Source organism: Lethenteron reissneri, chromosome 41 (genome assembly GCF_015708825.2).
Source record: "Lethenteron reissneri isolate LAM-NWPU_2019-01 chromosome 41, ASM1570882v1, whole genome shotgun sequence".
In the NCBI taxonomy this organism is placed as follows: Eukaryota; Metazoa; Chordata; class Hyperoartia; order Petromyzontiformes; family Petromyzontidae; genus Lethenteron; species Lethenteron reissneri.
The window spans coordinates 7,507,852-7,525,488 of NC_083819.1; the positions used below are offsets into that span (position 1 = coordinate 7,507,852).

General features: G+C 53.4%; 1 protein-coding gene across 3 annotated transcripts in view; it reads right to left on the reverse strand.

The window, feature by feature from the left end:
* Positions 1-17,637, reverse strand: part of LOC133352743 (sodium/calcium exchanger 1-like) — a 109,839-nt gene that overhangs the window by 49,832 nt on the left and 42,370 nt on the right. The gene's annotated exons all lie outside the window — the stretch shown is intronic.

Here is a 17,637-nt window from a genome sequence, read left to right on the forward strand (position 1 = left end):
CTGCGGGGGGAGGGGGGTCACGTGGAGCGTTGAGATTTAATTAACGATGCGTCCGCAGCGATTTGCGGCTAAATTCGGTTGCGATGTCCTCTGCGCGGCGTGCGATTGGTGACACACAAAGAGGCCTAGCCCCCTCTTCGGCAGCGAATTCTGCACCAAATGTTGTTGCGTAACGGACATTGCAACGCCGGTGACGCTAATACATTTTGCCAAAACCTTATATTTTCGAATCATAAGTCATACAAAAAACGAACGTTTTAATCTCCCGTCTGGCTGTTAACGCCGCTCGGGCTGAAGGCGCGCGGCGTGCGTGAGAACGTGAGCGATGGGGGGTGGCGGGGGCCGCCGGTCCTGCGCCAGAGTTAACGGAACACCGCCGAGAGAGGCAAAACGCCGCGTTTTTTGACGCGGCGCGCTCTCGAAGCATCTACCGAATGCGGCGCACGAGCCGAGCGTTTCGATGCGCTCGGAGAGCGGACAGAGCAGAGAAAAGGGCCTCGTCTTGAGTGCAAACACCCGCGGGGGCTTTGGAGGCGACGTGGTTTGGGGCTTTGATCGAGAGACGCAAATGGGCGGTAGCCGCCTCTGTTCGCTGTGCATCCGTGGCCCCGATGCTGAAAAAAAACACGTCAATAATGGAATTCCCTTTGTTGGGCTCTGTCCATGACATTTATTCAACAACTTTACATTAGAAACTCCCAGTAGCATCCAACTGTTCAAATTGCGCATGATGTAACGTGATTCGCTGTGGTCGCCGCCTTCTTGTAGCAATAATGTTTCCAGTCAAAGCAACATTCGTATTCAGTCTCTTTTGTTTTCTCACTACACGACCAATACATCTGCTTTTCTCTAATGATTCTCATTAACGTTGCTTGTTGTGTCTCCTCGTGCTATCCGCAACACTATTTACGTGATTCATCTCGTCCATCCGTGACGTTTTTAACACAACTATAAACAACTAATCCGCGCGCCGGCGAATTCGTTTTTTTCTCCCCAAAACAAATTGTCCGCTCCTCCTTCGCCCGACGATGGTGGCGGCGGCGGCGGCGTCGTTTGCCGGTGCCATTTCGAGGACTCCCCCCACCTCCCCCGGGGGTCTCGACGTGCGGCGGTCACCATCGTGAAACCGTGACCCGAGTTCCCGTCTGCCCGTAATCTCGTCCGCCCCGTTTCACGACGCAACGATCGTCGTGAAAGGTGGACGCCTCGCGCGCGTAGCAGAGCGCCCGCGTGCGGAGGGGGGGCACGTGGGGGGCGGGGGGGGGCTCCCTCTCCCTCTCCCTCTGCCGCCCCCCCTAACGACCCCGTCTCTATAGTGACGGTCTCCTGGCGGCGCTCGCTGATTAGAATTCACCGGCGCGGTGAGCGTGGACATTTAGCGCTACACACGATCCTCACGGCAAATGATCTGCAATGGTTCACGGAGTTGTTTTTTCTTTGCTTGTGAACGAAGTGACGGGCATTTGTTTAATGCCCATCAGATTTTGCATCGACAACACGTTAGTCGTGTAAATAATCATTTACATGCCTGTTGCAATGCACTGCTGGGTGAAGGCCTTCCCCACCATGCCATGTCAGTGATGGGGGTTGTTTGGCCATATTTCACCATGCTGGTCAGTGTGGGCGAGGAAGGGGGTGTTGCAGAACGAGTTGAGATGTCACCCGCTTCTGATGTTAACCGTGGCCAGGAATCGAACTGAGGTGGGCGGGTTGAAAGCGCGGTGCACGAACCGAGGCCCACCGCCCCAGCCCCTCCCTAACGCACCGCTACAAAAGACACGAATCGTGAATAAATTCGCTGATATACAAAATACTCAAATAGTGATGGCTCCTCCGCTCGTGATTGGCTACAGATTATTTTGCCAGCAGGACTTGAAACGCGCGTTCGGTTTTTTTTCTTTCTGTTCAGCCAAAATTACATTTTCCACACGGTGAGCCAGTGGTGGTGGCTCTCGATATTTTATTACCCCCATTACCCCCAAGGCCTCCGTCGGTGACGCCCGGATTCCCTGTAAACAACCACACCGCGTCTGTTTGCTCTGGGAATGATGAATATTTAAACGGGCACGTCTCTGCGGCCATCACAGGCGGCGTTTGAGCGAATCACCCGCAAATATTTACCCCGATGCGGACGGCCCAGGGCATTTTCACAAAGTTATCACAATATCGCATCAAGTTGTAAACGATTGCAACATAAAAGATTGCCTTTTGGGGCGACGTCCAAACACAGGGAAAAAAAAGGAACGAATGTAAATTTTTTTAAGCCGCTTAAATGTATCGCTGCAATAGAAGAGATGGACTGGCAGCTGCTGCGGAGATGATGCTACCGATGATGATGATGATGATGGTCGTACACATTCATCGCTCAAATGAACGATTTCGTCTATATCGGTAACGTGAGATTTACCAACGCGGTCTCGTCCACTCCAAAAATACCGAGCGATGCGGGTTAATTGCATTAAAATGGTGCAGCTCATTACGAGAGTAGTTCTCTCCAACGCCGACAGCTGCTCGCGCCTGTCCAAAGAGTTGTCTTGGCTATGAGCAGCTGTCACAACAGCTCGGGTTGAGCTTTTTGTCACATTGTCAACATTCCACGGATTGTACGCATCACTCCAATGTCCGACCACCGGCTGGTGTCTCTCTGTGTCATGGTGTCTTTCTCTGGGCGTCTATCGCTCTGTCTGTGGGACTGGCCCCTTTATGCATGTCTGTCACGATGCCCATCTGTCTCCGTCTCTGTAGCATCGCTGCTTTCGTGAAGGGGAGGTGACTGATGAAAATAAACGTGCTTGTTTATACCACAACAAACACAGAGTTCGCCCCCCTCCCCTGCCGCCTGATGTACAAGCTCTGCACGTGCATTTTCTTTTTAAAGCTCATTTCCAAGTCGTCTCAGCAGTTGCGACATTTTTTTTCAAAGCACGAGGATTCGCGGCAAGGCAGTGGGGAAGTGAAGTCATTACAGCGACATCAACCGCAGCAAGCCACCACCACTCAGGCGCAGTGCGGAGAGCGAACGATCCAATCTCGCTCTTGAACGATGGCGACGAGCGGCCACGTGGCTTTGTCACGGCGCCAGCCCCGCGTCCGTGTAATGCCGTGCGACCCACGTGTGGGTCCGCTGCTGGATGAAGGGGGCCATCGGAGTGGGTAGCCGGGCAGTTGGAAATGTCGTGATGAGAAATACTTTCCTGTCAGATCTGCAGTTCGCCAACATTGATTAGGCAAACTCTGCTCTGCTGGTGAAACTGGTCCAGACTTTTCATGTCTTGAATCAGTGCTGCTGAAATTATGCACTCCCAGAAGGCCGTGCGGCTGATGGGTTATGTAAGGAATACTTAATTTTTTTTACATGAAGAGACATTTATAAGAAGGAGAATTTGTCCGCATATTTAAATTGTCATATAAGTATACTCATTGGTTATTCCGGTAAAGTCACGTATGTAGAAATAAAATAAAATTAAAATAAATCACAAATAAAATAACATTAAAATAAATCACTGAAAGAACCAATGAGTATAGTAATTCCTGCAGTCACGAAAGCTTCAATTCTAGATTATGTCATATAAGTACTAACGAGGCTGAAATCTGCTTGGCTTGTGAAATTAGAGGAGTTTGGGCACTGGCATCACACCCAGCCTTGGGGCACCCGCCCCTCGGCTCTTAGACTACGGCGCCCGCCACAGCGCCGGCGCTCGCTGTGACGGGCGGCGTTCCCGCTCGGACACCCACAGAGCGCCAGCTGCTCGGTAATTGCCGACTTGTCACCCCCATCGACGGCTCCTTGGAGACCGAGCGCCGTGCAAGAGCTGCGTGCCACGGGGCTGCTTGACCCAGTGGGGTTGCCCGGCCGCTCGCCCGCCCGCGCGATGGGTCATCCAGCGCAGGTGTTTTTTTTTCCCAGTGAGCATGCGGAGGCCTTGACAGAGAAGTGGATTGACGAAGGGCTCTAAGTAAGTAGGAGGTAGCAGAGGTGGCCCGCTCGCTCAAAGGTCAGTGCGCCGAGCCAGCACCGCTGAGATCGAATCCAGGTTTCAGCCGCCCGTGATTAAATGGGTGCTGCAGTCTAGTGAACTGATGGTCTCAAGGGGCAGTAAGTTATGAGTATGGTTATTTATTATTAACATTGATGCCCCGCATTGAACCCAATTGCACAGTGATATGAGAAGACAAGTGACCGACATTCTGAGTGGGGGTGACGGTGGCGGCGGCGGCGGCGGTGACGATGGTGGGGCGATGGATTTAAAATCCCGGTGCCGAGCTGCACCGACAGGTCAGCAGGGTCACCACCCACGGCGTCACGCCTCTGCCAACGCGCGCAGCTGTCGGTGGAGCCGGTCCCATCCGGCCGACGTCTCGCGCCGGCGTCGCGCCCCGTGGCAGAGCCGAGCAGGTGCGGACGAGAACAACGCCGCAGCTGGTAACCCACCCCAACCCCCCCTCCTACCACCCCCCCCACCCCACCCCGGAGACGGATAGCGGCGCGGAGAGTGGCAGAGCGCCCGGCTGTGATGATTGCGCGGTCTCGGGAACGGATGTCCGTCGCATGTTCAGGTGGGCCTCTTTAACCGCACTTGAAGTTCACCGCCGTGGCTCTGCAGAGAGCACTTAGCCAGGAAAGCTTTGGTGAGATTTCTGAGTTTGACATAAAAGGACCTTGATTACAGTTTGTTTTCTTTGTCAATCCGCTCGTTCACCCAGGAGAACTTCACCAAGTCTCAAGACTCTCTCAGGTTGATGCTGCTGCTGCTGCTGTGTGTGTGATTCCAATTGAGACATTTGCAGCGAAATTTTCAGCACAGGGATCTTTGACTGATACCAGCCACATTGTGCGCGGACTCCAGGCAGAGAGGCGCCCGCGTCGGCACGAGTGTTGCCACCACGCCACCGCACCGCCATATTAGGCTGGATTATATTTCCCATCGTGATTATAGAATGAGTGTTCGAAGTGAGCCATCCGCCCTGGTTATTACCGCGGTGTGTAATCACCACAACGGTACCACGCGCCGTCTGCATCACAGTGGGACCTTAAAGATCCCATGACGTCAACCGCAAGAGTGGTGGGCCATTGTGTGCCGGCGTCGGAGGGGGAGGGGGGGGGTCCATATTTTCCCAATTGGAAAAATTACACCGCAAATTACTCAGTTGGGATTGTGCACGGCAATCATCGTTTGATTGGTAGACTCAAGCCCCAGGTCACTCTTGCAAATGAGACTTTTTTTTTATCCTCATCCCGTAGGCTCCCGCGTGGTGAAATAAATGTAGTTTAGTTGGACAGGCTGAGTGGGCCTCTACATGAAACAAGACTGCGGCGTGCAAGATGAATCCGTGTGTACCCCGAGGGAAGTTCAGGTTACGGCCCTTGAACAAAATGGAGTCGACGCAGAAAAACACGGTCTAAAGTTGCCCTGGTCAAAGCATTGGAATGCATCAGCGAGGACGTGCACCGAGGAGACGGAACGATGAAATCAGTTCTGTTCGCAGGTTCTGGGTGGAATTGTTGCACCGCAGGATCGTGAGAGGTGGTGGTGGCTTGGGAAGGCCTTCATCCAGTAGTGGAATGACCATGGCTGATAACGTTTGATGATCAATTCAATCTCGAGCTGTCAGCTGTAACTGGCTGTGGGTGTGAAGGAAGGGAAGAGTGGTGGGTGGGAGGGAGGGGAGGGTGGTGAGTGGGTGGGAGGGAGGGAGAGAGTGAGGGGGAGGGAAGGGTTTTGGGTGGGTTTTTAGGAGGAAGGGGAGAGTGGTAGGTGGGTGGGAGGGAGGGGAGGGTGGCTGGGAGGTAGGGGAGGGCTGGGGTGAGTGTGTGTGTGTGAGGGGAGGGTGGGTGGGGGGGGCAGAGGGATGATGTTGATGGGGAAATTGGGAAATGTGTAAGGCTGGAGATGAGATCAAAGTGGAGGTTTAGAGGACAGAATAAATGTCTCCAGATGCTGACATTCGTGCGAGTTTAATTTCTTATATAGTCATCAGAGATATCGCAGATTTGTTTTAAAATAGACGATGAAAGGGGTTTGAAGACAACGCCGGTATTCTGCCCGCGTCGACCTTATTCCCAGCGGCGCGCTGTCAAAACGACGCAATGCACCGGACGCTGCGCAGTGGCCGAGTCTCGCTGGCACTTATACGAGAGACTGACCAAGAACATCGGGCGCTGCAGGCGTGCTGGCCAGGAGATGGCGGTACAGCAATGGATTCTTAAATCTATCCGTGTGGAGCTTTGCGTGTTACCCCTTGAGCGTGCGTGACGGCATTCCTCCAGGTAATCCGGTTTCCGTCCGCGGTGCCAACCGGTCAAGCGGTCGCTGGAGATTGGCCAAACATCCCAATGCAGGACCCTCCTGAACAAACAAAAGTCTTCGAGACTCGGTGAAGCTTTCCGATGTGCTGGGCAACTGCAATCGCGGGTGTTGTTTTTTTTCTTATCGGAAGAACCGCTGAAAGCCACAGCCCTCGCGATTGTGCATGGCTGCACCCGCCCGTGTAACCTTGACGCATGTCCTGAAACCACAGGACCATTACGCGTCTAATATGACTGCAACAATCCGTGGGTTTCAGCTCTCTATTTTTAGAGAGGCACGGCATTTATTACGGAGTGCGGCCAGTCTTCACACATCACCTGCCCTGATGCCATTAGGCTTGCGGCAAACAGTATAATAATGGATGTGTTTATATAGAAATGTCCAAGAGAGATTTTGAGTCACACAACTGCCTTTTAGGGATGATCCTACATGGCACCGTTTAGCTGCTTACTATTTAAGGGTGGTTTTTTTTTTCTCTTCACGTGAGAGGAATCTGGAAAAATCCTACGACACGCATGAAGAAGGTTCACAGTGGTGTAAATATTAACCCACTTGCTGTACTGCCCAATTGATAATGATACGTAATAACAATGGTAATTCCTGGTCTCCTTGCAGTCGAGCAGAGTGCACCATCACGCGTGGCTCAATTATCCCGGGCAATTCTCGCCACTATTTCAGACTCACCTCACACTTTTTTGAAACCTTCCATTAAAGTGACACAATTTTAATTCGATTTAAAAAAAATTCAAAATTCATGTCCCAACCCTCTCCGCGGCACGAAAGAGCCGCTCTGCCGAGACGTTTCCGCGCGTGTCCTCCCTGCGACGTGTTTAGGGCGCATTGTGCGAAACACCGGAGGAGGTGAATCCATCTCCCAGAGAAGAGAGAAAAATAAACGGAAAAAAAAATCTCACGATGAGTTTTATACAGCGTCATCGTTCATACGAATCGCTTCTCACAACCGCCGAGGAATCGCAATCTGAAAGGCTGCCAGGCGGTGAGACGGCACCACCAATTTATCTGCAGTTCTCTATATCACCGTTTTGAGACGAGGCTCAAAAGAAAGATGTCTCTGGTGTGGACCAATCAGTTTCAAAGACAATGCATATATTATCAAAGTACGTTTTTTTTGCATTCTGACCACAAGTATTGTGGTCAATGCAGACATGATTCCTTGCAAAAGGTTTCAGTTTGGTGTTTTAACATCTTAACACCTGTTCTGTTGCCAGAAAAAAGGGGAAAACCTATCCTCAGTTCTCTAAATATGAAGATACTTTCAGCCAATGAGTGCTTCTTCACGTGGGCGGAAGCTGGAGCACGCGGAGAAAACCCACGCATGCGAGGGGGGCAACTCGATCCCGTACAGAATGGGCAGATTATTTCAGTCCACACTTTGCTGTACCACATTCTGCCGGTAATCCAGGGCATGGCTCCTCGATACCTACGGGTCTCGCAACATTTTGTTGGTTGTGCGGTGATCCACCGACCCCCCCCCCCCCCCGCTGCTGCCTCCACGCAGAGCTGGTTTGCCGGCTGCGTGCATAGCAGCCCGCCGTCCGACAACGCGAAAGCAGCGCTCGCTCATGGGATCAGCGGTAAGATCGACGCACCGCACGCGCGGACGTGTCGCGCCACTCGGCACCGGGGTCACCATTTCGTTGCCCCCCCCCCCCCCCCTCTGATGGATCTTTTCGCACGCGCTCTGATGCAAGAGGTCTCATGGTCAGGACGTCTGCATCAGTGTGGGCAACAATCAAATGGCAACGACAGGCAATAAACTGGAACATAGGGGGGTAGGGGGGTGGAAACAACATTACTCGGCGGAAAAACGATCAAGAGCAAGAAAGAATAGTGGAGGCAATGAACAATGATGCAAAGGGAAGCAATAAAATAATAAGAATAAAACATAATAAAATAATTCTCACGACGTTTCGGCCACAACGCAAGCAGCCGTCCTCAGGTGAAGAACAGGTCTGTCGGGAAGACAGCGTCTGAATATTTCCCTTCTACGTGACTTTACCGAAAGATGAATCCCTGCAGTCACGAAAGCTTTAAATTGAAAAATGATGCAAAGGTCACTGGAATATGTTGGGATGAAGTGGCACAGGTGGACGGAGGTCAGGAGTTGTGGCGAAGCTGTGTTGCCCGATGTGCTGCACAGGGTGGGAAGTGCAGTCAGCCGATTGCCTCAAGGAGATGTCCATTAGGGGCCGTCCATAAATGACGTCACGCGATTTTGGACGATTTTTGACCCCCCCCCCCACGTCACACGGCGTCACAAAAAGTCAAACCACCCCCCTTAAATATGACGTCACAAAGCTCTGCGCCCCCCCCCCCCCCAAAATAAAACATGCTTGAAATCGCTTTCAACTATTGTCATTGTAGTGCGTATTTAATGTGGCGCTGCACTCTGATGGAGGAGAAAACATTTATTAAAAAGTATATTTAATTAAGTAGAACGTGTTGTCTATATTTATTTAAAGTTGCGCATTTTGAAGTGACGTCACATTTCTCAAACCCCCATCCCCCCTCGTCACACATCGTCACAAATCTCTGACTCCCCCCCCCCCCTCCAGGTGCGTGACGTCATTTATGGACGGCCCCTTACCGCTATCATCGTTGTTATAACTCCGTGACACACTGGGCACCCCGCATATAGCCGAACCCCACCGGGCTATGAGCGAACGTGAGTGCTGTTGCCGATGCAAGCATCGCCTATGAATGCTCTAGCCGAGCCGTGCTCAAAGAGTTGCTCAAAGTGTCGCTCAGAGCAATAGGCTCTGCCACTTGCCCTCGTCCCAGCTGAGAGTCTGCGCGTGTGTGTACGTGGGGGGCCGTGCGTGCGTGTAAAGTGTGCGTGAGCACGCCTATAGGAGTGTGCGCACACGCACGCGCTCACTCAGACATGTATGTGAGTGCACGCGTACACAGAGGTGTGTGCGTGCACGTAAACCCTCTCCGCTGGGCGAGCACGATGGTTACACGAGCGAGCGGCGTTGGCTGTAACGCGAGACGCCGCGAGTCGCAGCCACGGTGACGGGGGTGGGGGGGGAGGTAGTTGAAGGGGTCGATGCGGCCGGGTGGCGCAGTGACAGACTCCACGGTAACGTCCAACTTGGCACGGAGCAGCGCCGACCACACTCCAGGTGCCCATTCTGTCTCGGAGTGTGAGAGTTACCGCCGATGAAATGACTTCTTAGCCCGCCGCACGCTCACGACGATCACAGCGGCGCTAATGTTCGTCTCGTGCCAACAAATCGCAGGATTTTCTCCCCCTCTCGCCCGCACCTCCTCCTACCACTCCCGGCGTAATAGAGACGACGGCATTCGTAACGGCTCCGCGTGTGCACGGTGCCAGCGTGGTTTGACGCAAATGGCACGAAGACAAAATCCCGAACTCCAGCCCAGGATAGAATCCACCCTCGGAATCCGAGGGTACTCTTCTGAAGCAGCAGCATCTGCGGCTTCAACAACAGCAGCAGCATTGCTGTGTGCGTGGCTGAGCTCAAAGACAGCCCCTGGAAGGTGACGGGGTCCAGTTGCCATCGGCTACGTGAGGTCATACGCGAAGACAGCGCAAGATGCGCTATGGCGGTCGGGCAAGGTGACACACGCCTTCGCCAAAGCGACTCACGGAGACACTCGGCGATGTTTTTCCCGACAGAGGATCGGAGAAGTGAAGGCAATCAAACTCGTTAGACGAAATTCCCACCTCCGGCAGCGCGAGCCCCGGGGAAGGGAGGAATCGAACGTCACTCGAGGTGTTTTAAGAAAGCGGCTTCAGGCCACGGGACAAACGTGATGATGCTGACCAACCTCGCCTCGCACGGCGGCTGGAGGGGAAGCTGGCACGGTCATGGGGTTTTCGAGTGGTTTATCGCCGCGGACTTTTGCAATTCATATCCCCCGCCTTATCGGCCTCCTTCTCGCGGGGAGTGATGAATGGAAATGTGAGCGCATCACGGCGCGATCCGCGATCTCTCCCCGCGATGCACACCGCCGCCGCCGCCCGTCACTCAGCGTCGAGCAGTGAGCGGCAAGCATCGAAGTCGCTCCGATGCCATCGCTTGCTCCCGCTCGCTGCCGGAGGCTTCGGGAGTCGCAGAGTCGGAGGTTTGGCGCGGGGCGGATTTTCTCCCAGGAGTGAACATTCAGTTTCGCCCTTCCCATCATTTGTACCCCCTTAATTTATCATTTATACGCAGGCTTTCTTGACCGATATTATGATTGGTTTATTTTGGACTAGGTCGCTTAAGTAAAAATGTCGACTCTTGATATTATATATGTAATGTTCCAATAATGTCAACTGTTGACATTATACCTACATGAACTAACACCGAAAGAAAGCAAACACAAACCCTTAATTAGTGTTACAAAAAGGTGACCGTTCGTTGTATAAACGTCTACATCAACGAATTTTTCAACCATAACTTTAAAACAATTTTCGCCAAATCGACACATTTCTTTCAGTGTAGTTTAACTCCTTTCGGCCCCAAACTTTGTCCTCGCCAATAAAGCGCCTGACCCCGAACCTATGGGGCACAAATCAGTTGGGTGGAACAAACATTTCGCTGCTGGGGAACAAATATTCATTCTCCTGGGGCGACCAATGATCATGATCTACACCGGATTTCCCGAGCATCAGAAGTTTCGTTGCGACTTGGACAGCGTGTCTTGAGACTGAGAAGACCCCTTCATAATCGGCGGACGTCTTGACCACCCCCCCACGATCCCTCCTCCCCAACCCTTGCACTTGGCCGAGAACTCTCGGTGACAGCAGCCCTGGAGGTGCCACACGCCCGCCGCAGGCCTGTGTTTTATTTGAGTTCGGCTGATTCAAAGGATAAATTTATAAATCGGATGATTTAAACCTGGGGCTGGAGATCAATGGGTTCAAACTGGGCGGTCGAAATCGATGCGAGGGAGGTTTGCGCGAGAATGCGTGATCGATGATCGATGACAGCGATAACAAAACATCGACCCGACGCAAACAAGCGCTTGCTATCGGCGCGGAACACGGTTCGCTTTGCATCCGAGCCTCGAGGAACGTCGGCGGGAGACGAATGACGAAGCGGCGGCCGGAGGAGGAAGCACGCCTGAGGTTCACGTCCGCAGCGGAGACGGAGCGATGAGGGTCAGCTCGTGCACAGGAAAGCACGAGCGTTGTTCCATCGCAAGCCCACAAGAGGTGGCGACGGCGGCTTGGGAAGGCCTTTATCCAGCAGTGGATCGATCATGGATGGTGATGACGATGTTAATATGCGTAAATTCACGTTATTACGTGGCCATCAAGAGAAGGTACGGCGCTCTTCTCTCCCACGTGCAGTTGTGTGCAGAAACACCTCAATGCCCGGCTCTGCTCTCCACTCTCTTACTCCTATTAACATCCATCACGGGTTGACCAGAGCCTTAGTCGTGCGGCAGGCTAAGAGTGGGGCTGGGCCCATCTCTGCCAGGAGCCACCAGCAGCTTAGGGCTGCCACCATAACCTTCAACAAAGTTTGGGCAAAGGGTACGCACCAAAGTGCTCAACTTGGGGATGACATCTCCTGGAAATTACGATGTGTTCAGGAGAAGAGAATCAAATCGCACAAGCGGCTATTCAAAGAGCCGAAAAGAGTCACAGCAGCGCTGGTGACACCGATGTGAAATTGGTTGTCCCTGCTCATTACACGCACTGGACTTGTCATGCCGCAGGTCGCCAGTTCGAGTTGAAACAAAGTGAAGGCTTTTCAAAGCCAGGGCCATTGTGTGCCGGGGTCAAAGGTCCGAATTTCTAAAAATTATGCCGCAAATGACTCAATTGGGTTTATGCCCGGAGACTCGTGCCCCAGATCACTCAGCTTGGCCGGCAGGTCACGTGTGGTGGGGTAAAGTGTGGGGTATGCCCACCCCAGACCCGCCCATATTGGACATCTGTGACAGAGGGCATTAAACAGAGATTTCTGAATCCAAAACGTCTGCTCAGCGTGGAGGAGCAGGCCAAACACCCTCGAGGGCTCCCTTTCGTGGAGGCCCTTCTGTCAGCAGTGGCGTTAGTGGGATATTACAGGGCTGCGCCTCTGCCTTTGCCAATTATGCTCGGGTGGCAGCCTGACCCGCAGGCCCACGCGCACTGCCGCGTAATTGCAGCCGTGCAAACAGCGAATTAATCACAGTTTTGTGTAATTCCGCCCCGTATCTTTGAAGCCTATTAATTAGTAATTAGGTATTCACCAAAAAAACATTATACAATGTTATAAATACAGATTTCAATATTTCACAAGCCAATGCATTTTCACTTCAGCGCGTTCACTTGGTGATGTTTTTCTTCCCCTCTTGCCTCGCGTTAATTATTCACGGCTGTGCGTGGCGGCAGAAGTTGGGCACGGACATTAATCTGTGACGGAGCGAAAACACCCGACAGACGCCTCCTCCTCCTCAGTAGAGCCGAGTCATCGCTACAACCCCGGCATCCTGGCACGCCCGGCCTGGCAAGCCCAGCCTCACAAGGCGACCTTATCAAAAAGTCGAGTCCGTGTGACCTCCGACTGAAATGAGCATCGACGCAAAGCTCATCTCCCATTAACTGCCCCGAGCCAATGGTGCAAATTGCACGTTCCTATGGATGGGGGATGGAGTCCATCCACAGGACAAATATTGTCGACCCCGACCGTGACCTTCCGTTTGAGAGCTGCTCGTTCTACCGCTGAGCCACCAGGCAGTGGATCGCGGCATCTGCCTGGCTCCGTAATATCGACGCGAGTGAACGAGCGGGCGGGTGCAGTGGCTGCAGGAAGTCTCGCGTGGTCGCACGGCGTGCCCCCTTACCCAGCTCCCAGCTCGCGCCTCGCGCGCTCCAAGCCTCATTTGGCACTTCACTCAAACCTCGAGCGATGCTCCCGTTAATCACTGACGGAGCCGAGAGCCACGGCGCGTTCAAGCCGGGGGCGTGCGATGCTGTCACAATGCAGCGGGGGGATTCACGTCGCGTGCGAATGCGTCTCAAGATGCGGGTGTAACGGCTCGTCCATGAGAATTGATTCTTACCGTGCCGTACCCAGGCTCGCCAGCAGAAGGCGGTACAGCAAACATTTGAACTAATATCACCTGTTCCTTCTGTATGGGATAGAGTGTTGCCCCGTCGCACGTGTGTGTTTTCTCCCGGTTGGTCATTCTCTCTCTCTTAGACAGTGAGCGAATGCCACGAGGCGACGGCGCATAACGAATGAACATTCCTCTAATTTCTGGGTGCAAGCGTCACTTCATTCAATTGGCATTTGGTGAGGATGTTCGATGGCTCGCGTGCAGAAACTTAGGGGAGTTGTTGTATCGCAGAGCTGTGAGGTATTGCGATGACTTTGCACGGTGCCTTCATCCAGCAGCGGATAGATGATGACGACAGCTCTTCACGTAGCAGAAGGGGTCAATTGGTACATCGCGAGTCCAAATCCGAGAAAGGAAATATGAAAAGGAATTAAAATGTTAAACCTATAGGTGGCTTGGAGCCCAGAGCACTGAGCCAGTTCTGTGTGAGATTAGCTTACAAGCTGGGTTTAAGCTGCCTGCGATTAAACCGGATCCTCAAGGATCGCAAATTGATGGTCTCAACCCAGTTTCAAATGACTGGTGCATAAAAAATACCGTTGTGATTAGATGACGTTCCCCACTCAATTATTGAGCGTCACGCGGAGACCATCAGCCTCATCGTGCAGTGTGAGGCAAAGTCCAACCCTCATGTAAAGAGAGAGGAGATGGTCTGTGGAAGCCTCTTTAGTTGATTGCTTTGATACAGTTGATGAACTTTAATTGTATTTTGATGCACCTCAATCCTCTACATTGCACGATTTTAGGATTTCAATGTTAATCCCCATATGAAATCAGCTCAAGCCTTCAGTAAATCACGTGACTTAAGTGTGGTGACCTCCACTCTGAATCCCTGCCCTTTGGCCGCCCCCTGTGCAAATAGACACCGCTCCGTGCAGCTCACTTCTGCTGGCTCCTTCTCACTTCTCCCTCTATTCCCATCCCTCTCATAATCATCACCACCACCACCCTCTCATCCCCAATATCTTGCCCTGGTCATTCCGTCTCCCCCTCCTCCTCCTCCACTTCCTGCCTGATGCTCCTTTCTTCCGACTACTCATCTTGAGTCGCGCCCTCCTCGTCGTCCGTCTTGGTGGGTACTTCCGTCCCGGCATCCCTTTCCTTCCTCTTATTCCCCATTCATTAGATTCTCGACCCCACTCCCATTGCCGTGGTGTGCTGCGGGCAACCGGTTTTATATTCAAGGTTACGACGAAACAAACTCGCGTCAAAGTCTTTGCGTGCATGATCAGCAGCAACAACAATAACAAACTACTTGCGCAGAATATTACATTTGTGCAAACCTTCGCAGGGTGCAATCAATTATGTCCGCCGCGCATGCCTCGTTTAAATGGCGTTCCGGTCGTGCGTTTAAACCCGCGCGCGACGCCGCTCGCGATGTCATTCCGCCGCTCGTCGAAGCCCGTCTTGCCCTCTGCAACATCCAAGAACCGCCACGCGCGAAACAAGCAACCCAACTTGTGCGGAACGCGTTCGGCGCGTAACTGCTCGCCCAAAGATTGTTGTGGAATTTCAGATGCCGCGGCGGCGTTCATGGCTCCGTGTCGTTGTCGTTCCAAGACAACGAGGAGCTTGAAGTACCGCTAATGTCGCTCCCCTCCTCCCTCTCTCTCGAAACAAATTCACGAGCGAGTATCTACATAGAACATGAAACCAAACAATACCGGCAGCCAAACGTCACAAGCAGGACTCTCTCCTGAAAAGGAGTCTTGAGACTCGGCGAGGCTCTCTCTTGAATGAGCAGAGAATAATCATAGTGATGCGAGACGGTAACAAAAAAGCCCCCGCGTGACAATGGATTATTGAATCTATCTGTGCGGAGCTTTGAGCTTTACCCCTTTAATGCGTGGGATGTTTTCTCCGGGTTCTCCCGCGTGAAGTCCTATGCTCGGCAACAGCGTTGGCCAAACATCCCGGCGCACAACCCTCCTCGCAGTGAGTCACGGTTCTCGGTGAGGCTTCCCTGTTAAATACAGGGCACTGGTCGTGTTGCTACGTGACCCATCTGGCTTGCGCACACGTCGAGGGGGCACGCTGCCCCGCCATTGTGTGGCACAGCAACAACAATCACGACGTCGCTGGTGCCACACTAAATTGAGACGTTGCTGGTTTGCAGCGCCAGCCTGGTGGCCTCCAGACGGTGCTGGTGGCAGCGCCAGCCTGGTGGCCTCCAGACGGTGCTGGTGGCAGCCGGGGCTGCCTGCCCATTGTGACCTGAGCCTACTGACTCTACCACAGGGCTGCAGGCACACTGGGTTCTGATCAACGGACATACAGCGAATATTTACGTTTTTTAATACTCCCAAGATGAGAATTGACCACACGGACAAGCTGGCCGTTGGGCCTTGTCCATTAAACAAGCCAACTGGGCGTTTGGAGGCAGCCGCCCTCCAGCAACAACGAAGGGCGGAGGAGCGACGCTCGCAACAACGAGCGGAGCGCCGCGCGGAGGTGGCCCAGAGGGGGGGCACCAGGTGGCACCCGGGTCTGTCCTGTGACCATCCAGCGAGCCTTCGACACTTCACGCAGCCTCAAAGCGCACCGAGCCTGGCACAAGCGCTGCGGTGATGCAATCGCCTGTTTTTTTGTCGCGTGTCGGGTGCGACGCTCACTGCCCTGCGATGGCATCTGACATTTTCCGTCACCTCCCCCCCTACCCCCGCACCCCCAACTCACGCCCCCCCCGCCGCCGCCCCCTCCCTCCGGCAAGCACGTGGCGCGACGCCCGTGGAATAAGAAACGCGCGTCCGCTGCATTGCGGGTGGCGCGCGGGGCGAGGGGCGAGGGGCCGGCCACCGCTCCCCCGATTGTCCGTCGGGATTTGCCGCGAGGAGTCACCTCGACGGCTCACGAACGTGCCCCTCGAGCACGGTCACACCAAGGCGAGAGGCGCGATTAACAACAACAACAAAACATTCATCAACAACACGGCGGCCTTTGAAGAAGAGAAGATGATATAATAGGCGATTGTTTGGAGCTACTGCCCTTCCTCCTTGCACACTAATAGCGAGGCCAGAGAGATCAAGTGGAGTACACGAGTTGGGGAATGCACTTTACACCATGGGGACCGATATGGTGCAGGCTCCAATTCTTATTATCCACTCTCTCTGGCCTTTCTTTGTCATCTGTTGTCTATTTTCTTTTTACTTTTACGTCACTGCCAACGCAGCAGCAGCAGCATCACCCAGTGGCATGGCTAGAAGGGACATAATGGGAGCCAAAGGAGAGAACGCTCCAGCGAGGCATTGGCTCTTGCGCAGGCGATTCGATTGTGACATCTCCTACGGATCGGATCATAGGGCAGCGAGGTGGCACGGCTGCATGGAGGTGGGGGGTGGGGGGGGTTTGGAGACCTTCATCCAACAGCGAATAAACCATTGCTCACGATGATGTTGCTTCAACGTGGAGAAGACCCTACCTAGGGTTCTGATTTCAGACGCATCGGGCTTCAATCTCGGCCGTGCGCAAGAGCGACGCCGTTTTGAATATCACGCGCACACACACGGGCAGAACGTGTTTTTTCCCCTTCAAATTTCCTCTCGAGGCGGGGGGAGTATTTTAAGCAAGTCGCCCCACGAGACGGTCGCGTAATGCCACGGCGAGCCCCGACGGCCAACATGAAAGAGCTAGGGCCTGCGCAGTGCACGATGGCGCTCGCCGCGCAGAGTTCACAACGACGAGTTCTGAGTTCCCGATCCCATCAGTTTATCGAGCTCTTGTGGAATCCATCAATTCTCATTTTGATGTCTCCTTTGATCTCTCCGTCTCTCCTTCCCCATCGAGCGAGGGCGGAGAAGACAGGCGGCAGAGACCATGATGACGACGACGCCGACGACGATGACGCACGGCTAGCCCTCTTTAAAATTCGCGTGGTGTGAAGGAGACGGGTTTCCACACGAGCGACCGGGGTGGTGGCAGTGGCGGCACCGCACGGACACACGTGCATGCGCACTCTCAAAGGCGAAGATCCCCTGTATAGCCTTTAACAGACTGTTGGGGCAAGTGCTGTTAGCGAGCACCTGTAAAGGCCAACCCCGCACACAGCTGGCTTTGTCTCCCCAGTGCCGATGTTTGATATCCATCGCACCAGATACTCAATTGAGGCTGAGTAGACCTAGGTGAGGCCCAGGACTGGTTTAGATAATTTTTGGCCATGAGTGGGTATCAAATTCAGGTCGCGGGGGTTTGTAACTCGGTGCTTTAACCACTGCACCAGCGCTCATGTGAACGCACGCACACACAC